The 20,378-nt window shown below is 47.9% G+C and overlaps 1 protein-coding gene across 5 annotated transcripts in view; it reads left to right on the forward strand.

The window, feature by feature from the left end:
• The first annotated feature begins 6,652 nt into the window (after window positions 1-6,652).
• TSNARE1 (t-SNARE domain containing 1) overlaps window positions 6,653-20,378 on the forward strand; it is a 695,137-nt gene continuing 681,411 nt past the window's right edge. For all 5 annotated transcript variants that reach the window (XM_074943772.1, XM_074943770.1, XM_074943767.1 and 2 more), the window contains exon 1: window positions 6,653-6,775. The gene's annotated coding sequence lies outside the window, so the exon portion shown is untranslated. The remainder of the gene's footprint in view (window positions 6,776-20,378) is intronic.

Genomic DNA, 20,378 nt, shown 5'->3' on the forward strand with positions numbered 1-20,378 from the left:
CATGGAGTTCTGTACTGGGGCCCATAGCTGCCTTCCTCTTCACAACAGAGATTTCACCTGCAGAGAGACTCAAACATGAATGTAATACTCAAACTTGAGCCAAGCAGAAGGCCACCTGGAACAAGCTGGAGAACTGTACGCTCAGATCTGTAGTCTTTGTAGCCCATGCTTCTGTATTAATGACGAGCAAGCGGCAAAGGCAGGCTGCTTCCAGTATTTACAAACGGGGCATGGTCTTTGTGGCTCCCGGAATGTTACTAAAACAGCCCTCACCTCAGCAAAATGAGAGCACTCGGTATTAATAAAAGAATGACACCTGGGAGGAAGTCCAGAAAGTGTGTGGAAAAACACGTAGCTTTTCAAAATCTCTGATGCTTAGGCAGGCAATATCTTGATGTGGTGATCGCTCATCTTCACAAATTAGCACTTAGTGTTACCCGGGGTTTTCAGAACCCCCAATAGTGGTAACTTAATTATTTCACTCTGGACAGTGTCAGGAATAAATTAGTGGAAACACAGTAACTCCATCTGATCAAGGATTAATGCAAGTAAGCGTGCTCTTGTCTAACACTGCAGTTTATTAGATTTAAGCACACACAGACATAAGCAATAGGTTTAGAACATCCCAGATATTTACCTAAACTCTGGCACGGTATTGAGTAGTTAACAGCAGGTACGCAGTGGCCAGTTGCTCACCCGCTGGGGAGAAAAGCTGTCAGGAAAAATGTCTCTCAAGATTCAGAGGACTGCTCCAAAGTACATTGTATTAGCTAGGTTTTTTTATAACTATCTTCTACAAAACACGTAGGTCATAATGACTGCTACTGGATCATCACTTTTCCTAACTTTCAATAAACTTCTAATATCAGAGGCACTTAGACTCAAGGTCTTCCATCCACTTATCTTCTTCAGTCTCACTTATTTACTTTCCTTCCCCTTCTCCATTCTGATTAGCAGAAACTGCCTGCTAGATTTTGACCTTGCCTCTAAAATCCCGCTTCTGAATTAACCCTTAACTAGGTGGTGTTCTATTTTATTAATTCATGGAGGCTGAATGCACATAATATGGTTGCAGTTGGCTTAGTCATATTCTGAGGTACACACACCCTTCAAATCCAGGGTAACACTGGAGTCCCCAAGCAAGACTGGGGCTCCACTGTGCTAGGAGCTGTAGGAACACATGAGTCTCTACCCCAAAGGACATACAGTCTCAATGGACATAACAGACTAAGGAAGTAGCCTTGCCGCCATTTTGCAGATCAGAAACTGAGACACAGAGATTTCAGCAACCTGCCCAAACCCTCACCAAAAGTCTGTGGCAGAGCTAGGGTTGGGTTTGAATGTGTAAGGGGGTGTCAATATCAGGAGAAAGGGGTAGGGCTGAAGAGAAATCAGGATCCTGAGACTGACAGTCCCCACAGCCAATGGGGAGAGGGCAATGCTCCAAGTCAGCTGGATTGACAAGGCAGGCAGGCCAATGTGGGAATCAAGAGCCTGCCACCCAGCCTGCGTGTGAACTGGAGCTGCCTGAGCCAGAGTAGAGCCAAGCTAAGGAGAGAGCAGCAGCCTGAGCTGAGCTGGGGAGAGAGCTGTGGGCCAGAGATAGAGGGGCCAGAGAAGCAACCCAGAAGGCAGAGGTGAGCGGGAGGCAGAGCAGCAATGAGCCAGAGGAAGCAGAGCTGGGGCAGCACAGACCAGCTACGCTGATGGTGCGCCAGGGCTGAGCTACAGCGGGGAGCAGTGGGGCCAGAGCTGGGGTAGTGGATGCCCACTAACGCTACAGCCGAGCGTGTGGAGCAGCTACGGAGAGCGAGGTGGGATCCTGATCAGAGGGCCCAGCGTAGGGAGATGTTGACAGACAAGACGCCTTGAAGTCCGGACTTGGAGGTGGGGATGCAAACCCAATGGGAAGGTCAATGCTGTGGAGAAGGGTCCTCCCACCTAGAGCCTGAGGGCATGTGGCCACCACCAGAGCAGATGTCTGACCCACAGTATCACTGCAGCACAGCCAGGGCCTGGGAGGGAGGCTAGGGACATGTGAGGAATAGGCTGGGAACTTTTCTGAAATTGCAAAGACTGCTGGTTATGGTGTTCCCCAGGCCTATGGAAGGCTCCCATTCCTTTAACCTTTTCCATTTTCCCCATATTTTTCTTACAGTTGCTGTTTATTAAATTGTATTTGGTTTAAACTTAATGTAGTGATCACTGGGGTCAGGGAAGTGGCTGGTGAGCGGACAGTATCCTGGAGAGGGGACACCCTAGCCCCTGCACTAAGTGACCATGACAAGATGGGGGTTAAGCCTCCCAGGAATCCTGGACCCAGCCTTATCGGGGTTACGAGGATTGCCGCATGGTAGAGTGGAAGAGGAGTTCTCAAGGTCAGGTAGGTATCCAGGTAAAGGGAATTGGAGCGAGGACTCAGATCCTTTTGCTATCTGATTCCACCGGGGTAGTACAGAAGCCAGGAAAGTTCCCCACAATAGCGGGACCATTTTGCTGCTTACAAATGTCCTGCGTCCCAGCCTAATGCCTTAACCACAGGAGCATCCTTCCTGCACAGCTATGATATGCAAACTCTAAACAGGGTCACACAACTGGCCAACACAACTTCTGAGGCAGTTCACTTGTTGGGAAGAAAGTTGATGCAATCAAAGTCTGAAGAAGCTCTTTGTAAATCAGAAACAGAACAACCATCCCCAAGATGGGGTATTTTTCTGTATATTTCAAGACCTTGTGCTGCTTGCTTGTGGCACCATATAGGGCTACATAAACTGGGAACGCGGTTTGTGTGTATTCCATGCTGGAAATAAATCTGAATTTCTAACTCTGCTTTCTCTTCTAATATTTAAACCCCTGGGTTTGGCAAATTTGTCTTTTGCTGACTGCAGAGAAATCCGTTAGGATTGCTGTGTCACCGCTGCGAATCCATCCTCTGCCTACTTTTTGGAGAGTTGATGCAGTTTTGCAGCGCTCTCCAGTTGGCAAACACAGACTATTTTATCTTCGTATCCACTCTCTTGTCACTGCTACTTAATCTTGCATTAAAGAAATGCAGTTCTCTGCCCCCTCAAATAAGCTATCACATCATGGGCCTCAGTCTCTGTAGTCCAGACAGAACGATTCTCAAACATGTGAATGAAATAATCAGCTGTTCATTCTGTTTTTTATCCCCCTTCAATAAATGTACCAGTTTGGACACTTTGTGGTCTCTTGCTGCTCCCCGTAAAGGGCCTGCACTTACAATACGCCAAAGGTCCTTGACCCCGCTTGAAAAACAGTAACAGATAAATAAGTATTGGTAATAACAAGGACCAGCCATAATGCACGTAAGGCACTTTTAGATCCTTGGAAAAGCGCCGTAGAAATATACAGAGTATTATTACTGTATTATTAATTAACCCAATTATTGATATAACAGCATTGTTTCATACACAGAACCAGCAAGATGCACACACTGCAATCCAAAGCAATTATGTTATTATCATCCTACCTCCTCTCCTCTGGAACACGCTGTCTGTTGTATCTTATGTAGGGACTGTGTCGTTTATTGGTTCATGCACACTTATAATAGCACTTTTTAAAAAAAAAATATTCTCACAGGGCTCAACGGGAAGTAAACACGACCAGTTTTGAAAATCACTAGACTGTCTTGAATTTTGCACATTGCTATTTTGATCTTAGGCCAGGTCTACATTACAGACCTATAACAGTTTGACTGCGTCGCTCAGGGGTAAAATCCACCCCCCTGAGCGATGTAGTTATTCCGACCTAATCCCTGTGTAGACAGCGCTACAGCCTCTCGGGGAGGTGGACTGACTACGCCGACAGGAAAAGCTCTCCCCTTTGACATCATAGCAGTGTCTTCACGAAAGTGCTACAGTGGTGCAGCTGCACCTGTATGTGAAGACAAGCCCTTAATCTGTACTTTTTGTGGGACAAAAAAAGAACAGCAAAAAACAGAGTGTGTCACCAGATCAGAGGCATTTGCACACTGCAAGCAGGACAGCAGCCTTTTGTTATCAGTGCATTTTTATGGCCTTTTTCCCTAAGGGATTTTCTGCAAAGGCCGCACCAATAAATGATTTATCAATGCAGCAAAAGATCAAGGAAACAGCTCTGCTTGTGGTTTGGCGCTGTAATATCTTGAAGTTTATGGAGGCTTAGGTGGCCCCTCAGCCCTTTTAAAACTTTTCTGGCAGGGCTATCAGTGCAGCATTACATTTCTGAAAAAGCAGCAGGCTTGACAACTCCTTGTTAAAATGAAATGTCGTTTAAAGGCCCTATCAAGAAAATCCATCCTTATAACTCACTTCTTCCGTGAAGCCGTCCAGTGCTAGCCCACTTCAGTAAAACTGCTGTCACATACCTAATAAAAAAACAAACAAACAAAAAATCTAGTTATGCGCTAAGACAGAGCTATTCCGTGGGTCACCAAGTGCATCGTGTACCTGAATTGGATTGTCAAGCCATTTAGATTGTAAATGCCCCCGGAGCCGGGGCTGTGTTTTACTATGCTTTGTACAGAACTGAGCACACTGTCAGCACTTTAATAATAATGTAGTTAATTTTATTTTTATGATGTTTCTGGTGGCACTCACCATGTGCTAAGCACAGGCAAACACAAAGGAAGGCACGTTCCCTTCCCCAAAGAATTTACACTGTTTTTATGAGTAACTCATAACACGTGCAATGATCAAAACTGAACTGACTCTTCTTCTTTCATGCAAACTGTTTGGTTTTTTGCACCTCTATCAGCCTGGAATGGTTGGTTTTGCTTTAGGGCCATCCTATATCTGCAGTGGTGTCATGGGCCAGTAAAACCACTTTTCAAGGGAGGAAATTAACTCTCCACCTAGGGTGACCAGATGTCCGGTTGGCAGTGCTGCTCCCTGCTAGCCTCTGTGACGTGTGGCTCCCAGGCAGAAGCCGGCATGTCCCCCGTCCGGCTCGACACGTAGGGGCAGCCAGCAGGCTCTGCACGCTGTCCCGCCCGTGCAGCTCCCATTGGCTGGGAACCGCAGCCAATGGGAGCTGTGGGGATGGGGCCTGCGGACAGGGCAGGGTGCAGAGCTGCCTGGCCGTGCCTCCATGTAGGAGCCGGAGAGGGGACATGCCACTGTTTCCAGGAGCTGCTTGAGATAAGCGCCGCTCAGAGCCTGCACCCCTGACCCCCTCCTGGGCCCCAACCCCAATACCCCTCCCACTCTCCAAACCCCTCGATCCCAGCCCCACCCCAGAGCCCGCACCCCCAGCCAGAGCGCTCACTCCCCTCCCATGCCCCAACCCTCTGCCCCAGCCCTGATTCCCCTCTCGCCCTCTGAACCCCTTGGTCCCAGCCTGGAGCACCCTCGTACACCCCAAACCCCTCAACCCTGGCCCCACCCCAGAGCCCGCACCTCCCACCCCCTCTTGCATTCCAACCCACTGCCTCAGCCTGGAGCCTCCTCCCGCACTCTGAACTCATTTCTGGCCCCACCCCTGAGCCCGCACCCCCAGCCAGAGCCCTCAGCCCCTCCTGCACCCCAGGTCCCTGAGCCAGCCCAGTGAAAATGAGTGAGTGAGGGTGGGGGGAGAGCGAGAGACAGAGGGAGGGGAGATGGAGTGAGCGAGGGGCGGGGCAGGGGGTGGGGTAAGAGTTTTCAGTTTTGTGTGAGTAGGAAGCTGGCAACCCTACCTCCACTTGATGACATGAAAACCTTTTGAAGTTGTTTCTTATCACTTGTTTTCTTGAAGAGTTTCACAGAATCTAATACAGGTCTGGGGTTTGCTGTTCAGGTTTGCAAGCAGGCACTTGCCGGCTGACGTGCCAACCTCACTAACTAGGGAGAGAGCTATTGGTTCTCAAGCTATTGTACCGGTGACCCCTTTCACACAGCAAGCCTCTGGGTGTGACCCCCCTTATACATTAAAAACACTTGTTTATATATTGAACACCATTATAAATGCTGGAGGCGAAGCGGGGTTTGGGGTGGAGGCTGACAGCTCATGGCCCCCCATGTAATAACCTTCCGACCCCCTGAGGGATCCCGACCCCCAGTTTGAGAACCCCTGGTCTAGAGGGGGTCCTAGCCATGATCTGGGAGGGCTGTGGGGCAACAACAGCACAAGGACTGGTGGGGAGATGACTGGAGCCAGGGGAGGAGCTCGCAGGTATGGCATTAAACCTGTGTGTGTGTTTGGTGAGTGGGTGGGGGGTAACTGGAGCCCAGCAGGCCAGGAGCTTGGGGAGAGGGGACCAGGGGATAGCCAGGGCCCAGGGATGAAGTGGGCAGGATGCCGGGAGAGGATGAGGAGCCAGGATCGGGACTAGGCCCAAGTATGGGAGCAGCAGGGAGGAGGAGAACTCAGGATCGGGACTGGGACCAGGGCCAAGGAGGGGGATGAGATGAGGAACCGAGCCAGGTTCGGGGGCCGGGAGCCAGGATCGGGGCCAGGGCACGAGGAGCCAGGGCCGGGGGCCGGGATTGGGGCCAGGGCACGAGGAGCCAGGGCCAGGGAGCCAGGATCGGGGCCAGGGCACGAGGAGCCAGGATCCGGGCCAGGATCGGGGCCGGGACTCGAGGGAGGCGGGGGCGGAGGGGCGCGCCAGGCTCGGCCGGGGCAGGGCCTTACCGCGGGAGGGGCGAGGGGCAGCCCCCTGCGGAAGCCCCGCCCCTTCCTGCCCGGCGCGCGGCTCGCTGGGAGATGTAGTTGGCGAGGCGGCCTCCGCGGGGCGGGGCGGTCGCGCGATCACGTGATGTTTGGGTTGTCCCCGGCGCTGCCCGCACAATTGCAGGTGAGCTGCGTGCGGTGGGGGGCGCCCGGCCTCGGGGCGGGGTCCCGCCTGTAGACGGATGGCGGGGGATCTGTGGGGGCCCCCCTGCGGAGAGAGCAGGGTGTGTGGGGGTCGGGATCCTGGAGGCCCCCCTGGGGAGAGAAAGGGGGGGGCGTGGGTGGGTCAGGGCCTGCGGGGCCCCCCTAGGGAGAGAAGGGGGGCCGTGTGTGCGTGGGTGGGTCAGGGCCTGCGGGGCCCCCTGGGGAGAGAAGGGGGGGCGTGTGTGGGTGGGTGGGTCAGGGCCTGCGGGGCCCCCCTGGGGAGAGAAGGGGGGGCGTGTGTGGGTGGGTGGGTCAGGGCCTGCGGGGCCCCGCTGGGGAGAGAAGGGGGGGCGTGTGTGGGTGGGTGGGTCAGGGCCTGCGGGGCCCCCCTGGGGAGAGAAGGGGGGCCGTGTGTGGGTGGGTGGGTCAGGGCCTGCGGGGCCCCGCTGGGGAGAGAAGGGGGGGCGTGTGTGGGTGGGTGGGTCAGGGCCTGCGGGGCCCCCCTGGGGAGAGAAGGGGGGGCGTGTGTGGGTGGGTGGGTCAGGGCCTGCGGGGCCCCGCTGGGGAGAGAAGGGGGGGCGTGTGTGGGTGGGTGGGTCAGGGCCTGCGGGGCCCCCCTGGGGAGAGAAGGGGGGGCGTGTGTGGGTGGGTGGGTCAGGGCCTGCGGGGCCCCCCTGGGGAGAGAAGGGGGGGCGTGTGTGGGTGGGTGGGTCAGGGCCTGCGGGGCCCCCTGGGGAGAGAAGGGGGGGCGTGTGTGGGTGGGTGGGTCAGGGCCTGCGGGGCCCCCCTGGGGAGAGAAGGGGGTGTGTGTGTGGGTGGGTGGGTCAGGGCCTGCGGGGCCCCCCTGGGGAGAGAAGGGGGGGCGTGTGTGGGTGGGTGGGTGGGTCAGGGCCTGCGGGGCCCCGCTGGGGAGAGAAGGGGGGGCGTGTGTGGGTGGGTGGGTCAGGGCCTGCGGGGCCCCCCTGGGGAGAGAAGGGGGGGCGTGTGTGGGTGGGTGGGTCAGGGCCTGCGGGGCCCCCCTGGGGAGAGAGGGGGGGCCGTGTGTGGGTGGGTGGGTCAGGGCCTGCGGGGCCCCCTGGGGAGAGAAGGGGGGGCGTGTGTGGGTGGGTGGGTCAGGGCCTGCGGGGCCCCCCTGGGGAGAGAAGGGGGGGCGTGTGTGGGTGGGTGGGTCAGGGCCTGCGGGGCCCCCCTGGGGAGAGAAGAGGGGGTGTGTGCGTGGGTGAGTCAGGGCCTGCGGGGCCCCCTTGGGGAGAGAAGAGGGGGCGTGTGTGTGGGTGGAGGACCTGGGGGGGTCCCCATGCAGAGAGAAGGGGTGTGTGGCTGGAGGACTGGGGGTGGGGGCAAGGTGTCCCCATGCGGAGAGAAGGCGGGTATGGGTCTGGGTCTGGGTCAGGGGCATGGGTTGTCATTTTCTCCCTTTGCAGCAGAACGCCTCATTGTTTTTAAGGGTATCTGTGTATTTCTCCAGTACCCGAGCCTGGTCTCTCTCGGGAGCCTTCTGCAAACGAGGAGGGTGCAGGTATTAGGGACCTGAGCTCCCTCTGGGACACCTGTCCGGTAGGAGAGTCTGAGGTCCGGGTGGCTTCCCTTCATCTCCCCCTGTTGGTCCCCACGTAGTGAGGGGGAGAAACATGCAGAGGGGAGCTGGCTCAGTAGCTTGACCTTTGCAGACCCATTCATGTGCCTCCCCCTGAGGCATTTCACTGAGGGTGTGTGAATGAATACCAGCAGTTTGAGCTCACCCATCTCTCATGGGGGTGCCCCAGGGAGAGTGGGAGGTGCGTAGGTGTCAGTTTTACCCATGTCTCCTCTTGGGGTGCTCCCTCCAGAGAACTGCCTGCAGATGTCACAGCTGAGCTCTCCTCTCAACTTCTCCTGGGGTGCATCTGCAAAGAGTGTGTGTCTTGTACGGTGGCAGTTACCTGAACTCCCCTTCCCCTGTGTCCTTCCAGATCAGAGTGTTTCATGCATAGCAACCACAGGATTTTGTTTTCAAATGGCTTGGGGGAAACACATTCATGGTACACCTAAGTAGATGGATACATTTTCCCCCTCTAGCTGGAAATGTCACTGTGAAGCTGTTTCCTAAGGCTTTTTTTAATGAAAACAGTGAAAGTTGGATAATGCATAACCTCTCTCTAATATAGCAACCTTGGATGATAGTCAGTTCTGACCATTGTTAAATAAAAGGTTTTGCTCGCTTATGTCACTCGAGGATATGATATGGTGATTGTTGTCTTGGTGACTACTACCTGGTATTACATGGCATGTTTTTAAAATGGCATTTATCATCTCTAGGAAGGTGTTACTAGCAACACCTCTATCAGAATCCAATAATGCAAGCAAAACTTCTTACAACTTTTTTCAGGTTTAGAAAGCATCACTTTCTACACAGTGCTTGAGTGATATAGAGCAGGTTTTTTCTGTATATTTTTAAATTTCGAAAGAGCTAAATGTCTTTATAAATGCACATAAAACTAGATTCATAGTATAAATATCAATCAAAATCAAATGTTTAAAGGGATGCTGTCAGGAAATATAGGTCCCATCTGTGTCTTGGTTTATAAAATATATCAAAAATATTTTCTGAAACAGCAAAAATGTTTTCACAATTGCAAAAAAGAACATCAACTGAAAACCACTTGTTTGAATTTCAAATAGTCTCCTACAGCGTTTACAACCCAGTATTTGCACGTGCTTAACTTTAAGCATGTGAATATGTCGCTACCTGCATGTGTAAAGTTAAGTAGGGATGTAAATGTTTGTGTGATCAAGACAAAATGTTGAAAAGCAAGCTAGATTTTAAATGTCCCCCCGCCCCCGTTTCAACTAGTAGTGGTGACAAAGGTAAGACTCATCCTTTAAAACTATATTTACCCTGGTAGTGACCCTTTTAATTAAGCTGGTATTTTTCTTAGTCATGAGGGCAGTAAGGTACTGAGTGGCATATTATCCCTCTTGAGCTTTTTATTGAGTTGATTAATGATGACTCAGCCCCAGCCTACGTCTCTGACTGCTAATCTTATAGCATTTCTCCTCTGCTCAGTCACTGACTCCAGCCTTGATGTCCTCTTTGTTTTCATTTCCCGCTCTTGGCTCTGGCTTCTTCAGTGATGACACCTACATGCAGAACGCCTTCCCTTTGCCTGCTAACCAAGCAATAAATGTCTCTCATCATTCCCTCCTAAAAACTCAGTTCTTCCACGCCACCTACAAGCAGTGAGTTAATGTAAAGAAAACCCCAAATGTGGCTTTAATGGAAGCACAGAGACTTGTGCCCAGCGTAACTGCAATCAGGTTATCTTAGCACTGCTGTAACCTGCAACCCTTGATGTTACTCTTCAGTGTCATGTTGTGAAATGAGATCATAGGGCATATGTCTTCTTATTGGCTCTGCAAAGCGTGTAGCAAATTTTTGGGTGCTGTATAAATATGATGTACAATTTTGAGCTCTGAGTCTGCAAGCTATTCTGCCTGTGTTTAGGCAGACGCTACTGACTTAAGTAAAGCTATGTGCTAGTGTAAAAGTGTGTCCACGCATAACAGCTTGCAGGATTGGGGCCCTATTTTACAGGAGGGTGTCTGCTCTGGAATCAGCATTCTTAACAGTGGTTGGTATCACTGTTACAGAGCCCATTGATAAATACTAGTAAAAACTTGAATTCAGGTTATGGGCTGTAAAGTTAGAGGCTGAATGGAGGATGATAGATCCGTACTAGCATCTGTATAGCATCCATTATTGCAGTCCCTATGTAGGCAAACTCCCACTGAAGTCATCACTGGGATTTTTTGTGTGGGTAGCAGTTGTAGAAATAGAGCCTGAAAAATGATTCCCTTTAGAACACATACTTGCAGCGTTCCTAGAGAGAGAGTTTTTTGTATGTATCTATGTTACCATAATGTGAAGTTTGCAAAATCAAGCTTTCAGAAGTTAAAAGATGCCAGACTTTATGCCCAGGCTGCCTCATTTCTGCCCCTTTGTGTGTACGCATTATGATGATTACTTACACAAGGTTTATTTTAAAGAAAAAGGCAAAACCAAATTCTGACAGCAGCAGTAGGTTGTTAACCTGTGTCAACAAGCTACTAGAGGAGGCTACCTAACACAGTGAGAGAGTGTTAAGAATGCATGAACAGCCCCTTTTTACGGACAGCATTGCTAAGAACGTAGATTTGGCAGATTCTTTCTGAGAGGCAGCATGGCTAAATGCATCAGACTTGGGACTTCTGTATCAGAGATCTGTGTTCTGTTGCCAGTTTGTGTAATCTTTCAGAGGGGTACTAGGCCCTGCTCAGTTCTAAATGTTGTGCAGGGCACTAATTAACAGAGGTGAGGTGTAGAACTCATGGCTTCCTGATTCCCAGGCCACTGTACCCCAGCGGCCAATGGGTATTGGGAGAAAGGTCTATTTTGGGGTCCATCCAGTGGAGTACTTTGCATTTGTCCTTACTGAATTTCATCCTGTTTACTTCAGACCATTTCTCCAGTTTTCCAGCTCATTTTGAATGATAATCCTATCCTCTCTAAAGCACTTGCAACCCCTCCCAGCTTGGTATCATCTGCAAACTTTATAAGTGTACTCTCTATGCCATTATCTAAATCACTGATGAAGATATTGAATAGATTAAAATAGAAAGAACTATAAAAATCTTTTTTTTTTTTTTTTTAAATCCTTTCTGCTCTCTGAGTTTCTATGCTTCACTTAGCTTGGGGAGTGAACCTAGCTGAATCACTTTCACTTGGTTTCCCATGCATAGGGGATTGTCAGCAGGGACATAGTAAATCTACAAACTTTTAACTGATTTAAAAAAATCATAAAACATTTCTTCTTATTTTGAGTGAAATTCACCCCAGTGCAGTGTGTCCGCATGAGGCCCTTGGCACCACTTAAGTTGCAAATCTCTTAATTTAAAACTTTAATTTGCCTGGAGCTCTGATTTTAGAATGAGTTCAGCTCCGAGTGGCGTCTGTGGCAGTGGGAGCTCCAGGCAGGCACAGGAGACTATCTTCATCCAGTTTATATAGGATTGGGGTTTTAGTTAAATGGTTGCACAATGCTCTCCTTACCTTCATCAGGGTGAGTTTGGCTCATAAAGTTCCTGATCCAGCGTTGGGATTCACAGTTGCAGACCCATATGACTGCAGGACCCTACACAGGCTCTGGGAACTTCAATTATGTGTGGATTGTTTCGTCCAACTCGTGATTCAAGCACATGTGTAAAGTTTAGCATGTGCTTAACTGCTTTTCAGAACTGAAGCCTTAATATTTGTGTCTAACCTATAGTACTTGACAGTATCTGTTGAGGTGACATTACATGTTATCAATGTTCTCTCTAATTTTTTACATCCATGTATGGAATGAATTTTGTTATGTGCACCAATATGGAAGTGACGTGTGGTGGGGGTTGGTCAAGGCGTTTGGAATGTGGGAGGGGGCTGAGGGTTGGGGTGCGGGGGAGTGAGGGCTCTGGCTGGGGGTGCAGGCTCTGGGGTGGGGCCGGGGATGAGGGGTTTGGGATGCAGGCTGTGGCGGGGAGAGAGGACTCCCCCAAGCCCTCTCTTGCCACAGCAGTTTGGGGCTGGGTGAGAGTCGCCTCTCCCCGGTCATGGCAGCTCTGGCTGGGCTGGGCTGGTCCGGGCTGGGGGAGAGGCTCCTCTCCATGGCCGTGGCAGTTCCGGTGGGGCTGGGCCGGGCCATGGGAGGGGCGCCTCTCCCTGCCTGCGCGGCCATGTGGCTGCACAACTTACAGGGAACTTAGTATGTTATGCTACCTGTTTTCTCTTGTTGGATGTTTTCTTTTTAGTATACGAAAATAGAAAATAAATGTTTAAAATGCTTAAGCTATTTATCTTGACATTGCAAAACAGAATATTCAGTATTGCTGGGATGGATTTGAAGATTAGAAATTGATGATTTTGCAGTGGCTACTTAATGATGATAACCAGCTCTTAGATCTCAGAGTATTGCAAAGGATGTCAATATCATTATCCCCATTTTACACGTGGGGAAATGGAGGCATGGGGCAATGAAGTACCTTGATGAAGGTCATCCAGCAGATCAGTGGCAGAGCTGGGAGTTGCAGGTGTCCTGAATCCCAGTCTGATGCTCTGTCCATGAGGTCACACTGCTTCCCCACGTATTATCCCCTAATCATTATATAATAAGACACTCAAACACAATAGCTCTAACGAACATACGGCTATTTCCACCAAATGATCAGTAATTTTGGCATTTTAAAAACATTGCTGTGCATTTTTAATTGGCATTCTACTTCTGCTAAAGGGATCAATATATGAATTGCACTTAACAGTTTTCTTTACCTGTATTGCTAATAATACCCAAGATTATAAAACTATAAAGAATTAAATACATCTGATTTACTTGTACTGTTTGCAGAGTGGGAGAGTGGGTGTCCCTTGTTTGTATGTCTCTTGTCCCTTTCTTGTATAGTAAAACTAACGGTAAATTTCATCCTCTGGTTCTTGTGATCTGGCACGATGCTGTTGGGAGTGTTCAATGAAAGAGAGAGAGCTGTTTTTAAAAAAAAAAAAAAAAATCCTCCTCTCTGCATTCACTCTGATTTCCAGCCCGCCAGCTCGTAACAAATATTTTACTGACAATAAAATTGCATCGTCAAAGACAGGCTGAGGAAGTTGGAGTGTTTATTTACACAATTTGTAACTTTGTTTTGCAGGATTGGGGTCTGAATTGATAAGGAGTACATTTTTTAAATATACTGTACTTTGGTTGTGGTGGGGCTTATCCTCAGTAGCTATTATTGTTTGCTGCTCACTTGCTGTGCTATTTAATCAAAAGATTGCTGGGAAGGATATAAACTTTTATCCTTCAGGGCATGAGCATAGAATGATGGGGGTTAAGAAGAAACTTTTCCTATTCACAGGTTACTCCATAACTTGTTCCTCCAGGGATTCTTGCACCTTCCACTGAAGCATCTAGAACTGGCAGTGGTCAGAGATAGGATATTAATATGAATCACTACTCTGATCCAATATGACAGCTCCAGTTCAGTTAGGAAATGAATTGTATAGTTAAGTCTGGGAGGGATGCGTGCAAAATAAAACTACAAAGTTTATTCCAACTTCCTCTTGGATGGAGTATCAAACTAAGGGCTTGTCTGCACTACTGGGGTAAGTCAATATAAGTTAAGCTGCTCCAGCTACGTGAATAATGTAGCTGGAGTCGATGTAGCTTAGGTCGACCTAGTATCTTCAGTGTGCTCCGTCGACGGAAGGCGCTCTCCGGTCGACTTACCTTACTCTTCTCGGAGAGCTGGAGTACTGGGGTCGACTGGAGAGTGCTCTGCCTTTGATTTAGCAGGTTTTCACTAGACCCACTAAATCGACCCCGCTAAATTGATTGCAGCAGCGTTGATCTCCCCGTAGCGAAGACCAGCCCTAAGGTTTGGTCTACACTGCAGATGTATATCAGTATAACTACATTGCTAGAGTGTGACAAATCCACACCCCTGAGCAGCGGTGCTGGAACAATTTTTGTAGGGGGGGCGCTGAGAGCTATTACCCTGTATATCATGGAAACCACTTCAAGCAAGGGGTTGCTGCAGCACCTCTCCCTCCCCAGTTCCAGCACCTATGCCCCTGAGCAAAGTAGTTATATAGACCTAACCTCGTCTAGACAGCATTGTGTCAGCAAGAGAGTTTCTCCTGCCAACATAGCTACTGCCTCTTGGGGAGGTGGATTAAATAAGCGGATGGGAGAGCTCTCTCCTGTTGGCTTGGAGCATCTTCGTTAAAGTGCTAGAGTGGTGCCATTGCACCAGTGTGGTGTTTTATGTGTAGATGTGCCCTAAGATGCAACATTTGTCGTATTGCAGAGCTGTATAGTCTTAAAAAATATGTGGATATGAAATGTCATGTTGCTTTAGTACTTGTTGAGCAAATGCTTATGATGGCTTATGTGGGTATTTTTTGTCATGCTATCTTTATAAATTCTCAAAAGTGCAAATTAATTAGCTGTAAAGTGTTTTGTGCTCTTTACTGTGTAACATTTTCATTTTCTTTTACACTCATTCCCCACACTAATTAGGCCTGTATATGGCACAAGGCATGGCTCCACTACAAAGATTTTAAAAATCAGTTAGGCAACCCTAGAACATTGTTAGGGAAAACATAAATATAAGTCCTGCTCTGGAGTTCTGAGACTTCAGAATTCAGACTCAGGGTTAGTTTACATACAGAAGTTGCATGCATGTAACTCAACTTGTGATGTTGCTGCATTGATTTAATTGAACTGGTTCAGCAGTATTACACCTTTAGCTAAAATCAGTGCAATTTCTGTATTTACACCCATTCTTGCTTAGGACAAAAGGAAAGATTAGAGAGCACAGGAGTGAAAATCTGTGGTTGAAAGCAAGGTAAAATAGATGGATGTTGAAGAGGTGTGTGAAGACACTTGACATTGATGAAGAGGGATGTTTTGAACACAGGGAGGTGTGTGTGTGTGTGTGTAATTACATGATCACATTTTTTTCCTATGGGACACCGGCCTCATTCAGTGCGCAGGATGGATTGTGTGCACTGAATGAATAGTATTTTTGTTTTGTTTTCATCGTTCAACGTGTGGCCTGGGCTTCTTTTACTGCACACTCTTCAAACTCTGCTGTGAATATGGAATCATTAATTTCCTCATAATCATTAATTTCCTATGCCACTCATCCCTGTAGCATCTGAGTGGTTCACAAACGTTACACAAATTTATCTTTGCAGTACCTTTGTGAGGTAAAGCAGTGACGTTATTCCCAATTTACAGATGGGGAACTGAAATACAGAGACATCAATGTCAACTAATTTTGGGTGCCCAGTTTGTGGCATCTAGGACCTGACTTTTCAGAGTCCTTTGCCTTATGTAGCGCTTTGTGTTTATGACACTCCCCCCCCCCCCCCACAGTTGGGAGTACTCTGCGCTTCAGCAAACCAGACCTGAGTGGAGTAAATTGGCCACCCAGAAAATGAAGACCTATGAACATTTTGATTTGACTTGCCCAGCATCACACAGGAGCTCTGTGGCAGAAGCAGGGATAGAATCCAGTTCTCCAGGGCAGCCATGAGATTATCCTTTCTCTTGCAGCAATCCCCTGCATCATTCAGTACACACCTTTCAACTTCTGCAATGAATGAGGCAGGGGTCCTACAAACAGTTTCCTTCATTACACAGCCCTGATTCATCCCTAGAGCAGGTCTGTCCTGTAGAAAAAATACTGTTAGAGATGGGTTTGTCTCTTCTGTGCTCTCAATCTCCCAGCTCTGTTCCTGTGCCCTGGCCCACATTGACTCTGGCTTCTGGGAGGAGCAACTGCAAGGAGAGTCATGCTCAGCTAGGATCTGGAGCAAGTTCTTTGCAGACAGAATCATTTGAGAATTTAGCTGCTGAGCTCTAGCAAGTTTCTATTCAGTATGTGCAAACTGAGATTTTCAGAGGCTCATAACTTTGACAAATTTGGGTTGATTTTCATGCAGATGGCAAAAGGCACAATCGTGACACCAGGGCAAATCCTTGCTCCAAAGCATGGAGGTGCTAAAATTTCTTAGCAAAACAGCTGTAAGAATAATTTAAAATGGTCAAACCATACAGAATCATAGGGTTAGAAGGGACTGCAAGGATCGTTTATTTTCCCCTAACTTCATTCTGAGAAACAGCGGGATCATTTTTGTTGAAACTGTCCAGAACAATTCAGCCCGAGACAGACATCTAAGGTCCAACATGGAAGATTTCAGCATGAATGGTTAAGGTTTGGCCAAGTTATAAGCAACTGAAAAGAGGGTCTTTGCCCAACACTTCCTAGTAATCTTCATTCTAGGTGTTGCTACCTGTATCTCTTATAATATGGTAACTAAATTGCTGTGGATCTGTTTCTGTATAGTTTAAGATGAATAGGCATATCCTATTAAAAATTTGAAAGAGCTCATAGACCAGGGATCGGCAACCTTTGGCATGCGGCCCTCCAGGGTAAGCCCCCTGGTGGGCCAGGCCAGTTTGTTTACCTGCTGCGTCTGCAGGTTCGGCGGATCGCAGCTCCCACTGGCCGCGGTTCACCGCTGCAGGCCAGTGGGGGCCGCAGGAAGCAGCACAGGCCGAGGGATGTGCTGGCTGCCGCTTCCCGCAGCCCCCATTGGCCTAGAGCAGTGAACCAAGGCCAGGGGGAGCTGCGATCGGCTGAATCTGTGGACGCGGCAGATAAACAAACTAGCCCGGCCCACCAGGGATTTACCCTGGCTGGCTGCATGCCAAAGGTTGCCGATCCCTATCCTAGATCATCCATAACGTTTGTCTAGAAGCTCAGAGCTCCTGATGGAGAAAACTTCAGATATTGCACTTGGTTCTAGCCAAAAGGCTTTTGTTGTGCAATTTGTTTTATATTTAAATCTTGCGCTAAAGACATTTTTTTTTAAAAAAAAGGCACTGCCGTTTATCTGTTTAGTAATCTGTTTAGTAATGGGAAAGTTAGATGAGACTCTGCAAGAACCTAATAGAACTGTGCTGACTCACTGGCTAACATCTTATTTAATAAAATGCTGTGCATGACTGATTTTCTTAGCTTGCTATTTATTTCTCTTTCATCTGCCTTGAAATGGGAACTGCAGACGCTGATCAATTGAGTTTGTATAATTTTATTGTGGCTTTTGTAAGTACAGTACCTCTCTGCTAAAATGTGCATTTGTCACTTTCTGTAGTGGTACCATTTAGTGAATACCTCTCTCCTTCCCTTATTTCAGTTACATCAGTCACTTATGGGGGCTATTTTATCTCTCTACAGTGGTCAAAGTATACCAGTGCTGCCACATGTGTGGATAATCTGGTAATATTAGGAGATCCTCCATTTAAGGTGCTAACCTAAAAAGCATTGTGTGAAGGTTTTTTGCTGCAGATCTTTGTTAATGGTAATCAAAGTGAACTTTTTATGGTAGTTACTGTAACAGGCCTATGTGAAATCTGGATCTGGAGAGTTAAGTAGATGATATAACTAATTAGCAAAAAATTATATTGTCTGATAAGCAACCTTACAGGTGCTGTGCAGCATTATGGTTAGAGCAATTTCTTCCTTCACTGTGTTTCTTAGCATCTTAAATGTAGCTTGCAAACTGTATTCTTTGAGCAGACATTTTGTGTCTGTGGCTGTTCATACAGTGACACAACCTAAAGAAGTAGCTGTTGTTTACTAGTAGACCTGGGTGAACGTTGATAATTTTTTCACAAAAAATGTTATTTTTTGACCAGTTTTTTTTTATTTTATTTTATTCGTGACAACCTCAATCTTCTAGTGCTTATTGGTGCTTTTGCCTGAGCTGTGCGTATAAACATATTACTAAATGAGTGGCAGTGGCTTTTGCATGATTCCTAAGCATTGTGGGGATTTCCTTAATGCCACCAGCATTTGGGGTCAGATCCTCAGCGGGTGTCAATTGTCATTGACACCTGCTGAAGATTTGCCTCTTTAAGAAATCCCTTCTCCGTTTAGATTGTGCCTTTCTACTTGCTTTTGTTAAAAGCATGCTGCCCCATCTAACCCATGCACATTTGTAGTTGTAGGAATGGAACATTGTCCTGAGAGCCAGTAAGTTCATAAATACACCCTGCCAAGTCTGGGCATGCCCAGTTTCTTGGCTTGTGTGTCAGTATCGCTTCAGATGGATGGATGAGTTTCAGAAGGTCTGGGGCTCGGTGTTCATTCTATTGAAGTAAGTGGGGATGGAGTAACGGGCGGTTGACTAGCGATAGTGAAGTTGGCAGGTAGAATGATCAGTTCATCGACCCCAGTGCTGGAATATCGGTGGGTGTTGTCGCTCAGTTCTGAAGTGAATCAGCAGAACTGTTAGTGGGGAAGCATGCATAGATCTGCCAGTGCTATATGGCCGTTATTGAAGTTCTCTTACAAGCAATAAAATCATTCACAATTTTAGTGGTGGTGCAAAATCAAGTCATTTTAGTGGGAGCTTTTTTTCCCCCTAATGATAACCAAGGTCAAAATATTAAAACTTTGATACTGAAAATGATATTTAGGCAGCCAGATATATGTGATGCTGATTTTCAGTGTGCAGAGAACCTGCAACTTCAATTACATATAAGTGCTTGACTGAAATTAAGTGCCAAACTTTTGGTATCCAAATTTGAAAATGCTGGCCTCAGGCTTTACGCTACTCTGCTTTGAAAAAACTACCGTTTCTTCAAAATAAAGTACTGATCATGCAACATAGTGAAGTTTCATGGCTCCTCATTTACTATAACTCATTCTCATCCTAGCCAAATGTCAAAACTGGGATCCATTGAAATGAATCTTATTGAGTGGTATAGAAAGTATTGTGATATTATAATAAGACAGGATGCTCGACTCTGAATTTCCCTTCTATGGTACAGGGATGTATGACAAATCTGTCCAGATGCTATCTTTTCCCCTGGTTTCCAGCATGATTGAAAAACCAGGGTGAAAGTGAAGAATTCCCTCCGCTGACAGTATATAATACTCAGCTGAACTATCACTCGAGCGTCAGGTAGATGGAATCTTCCCTGCAGTAGAAGTGCAGAAAAGATTCCATTTTCTCTTGTTAGCTTCCCATGTACCTCCATGCATTTCAATCACAAATGTTCTCATTTCCACCCAGAGATACATTTTCTCCTTTCCTCTTTTGTTGCTCTGGCCTGGATCTGCTCTCCTTCCCCGTGATGGCTTCCTTTAATGTCTAAGTGTGGGAGAAATCTCCATAGCATCTTCCACAACCTGCCCCATTTCTCACCTACTTCCCCAGCCAGGGTATTATCTCCTTCCATTCTTATTCATTTCCCCTTCTCACAGTCCATTTTCTAAACTCTTTTTGTATTATTATTAATAACTTGTATTGTGGTAGTGCTTAGGAGCCCCAGTAGTGGACCAGGATACAGCCCTGTTGTGCTAGGTACTGTACAAACACAGAACAAAGAGACGGCCCCTGCCCGGAAGAGCTTACAATATGAGGCGTGGTCTACACTGGGGGGAGGATCGATCTAAGTTACTCAGCTTCAGCTAGGTGAACAGCATAGCTAAAGTCGACGTACTTAGATCTGCTTACCACTGTGTCTTCACTGCAGTAAGTCGACTGCTGACGCTCCCCTGTCGACTCTGCCTGCACCTCTCGCTCCGGTGGAGTACCGAAGTTGACGGGAGAGTGTTTCGTGGTCGATTTATCGCATCTTCACTAGACACGATAAATCGACCCCTTCTGGATCGATCGCTCCGGAGGTAAGTGTAGACATGCCCTAAGTATCTCCTTGGTTACCCACCTGTCGTCACCATCAGTGTCATAAAGGGCGGCATGCGGAAAACACAAGCTAAAGCTTTTCTTATCTAAATGGAGCTTCTCTTCTCCCTAATGCTCAAAGCTTTAACGTCCTTCCTCCTTTGGACCATCTGACAACCGCTGGGGCTTCTTCTTACTGGTCCTTCGGTGACTGAAAATCTGTATGACACCTGTAGCCCCTGCTCAGTGGGACCTTTTTCTGTCAAATGCATTTGACCTACCCTGCCTTCAGCTATAGGGGAGGAGGGGAAGAGGAAAAAGCATCCTTACCAGA

The sequence above is a fragment of the Natator depressus genome, chromosome 2 (assembly GCF_965152275.1).
Source record: "Natator depressus isolate rNatDep1 chromosome 2, rNatDep2.hap1, whole genome shotgun sequence".
Taxonomy (NCBI): Eukaryota; Metazoa; Chordata; order Testudines; family Cheloniidae; genus Natator; species Natator depressus.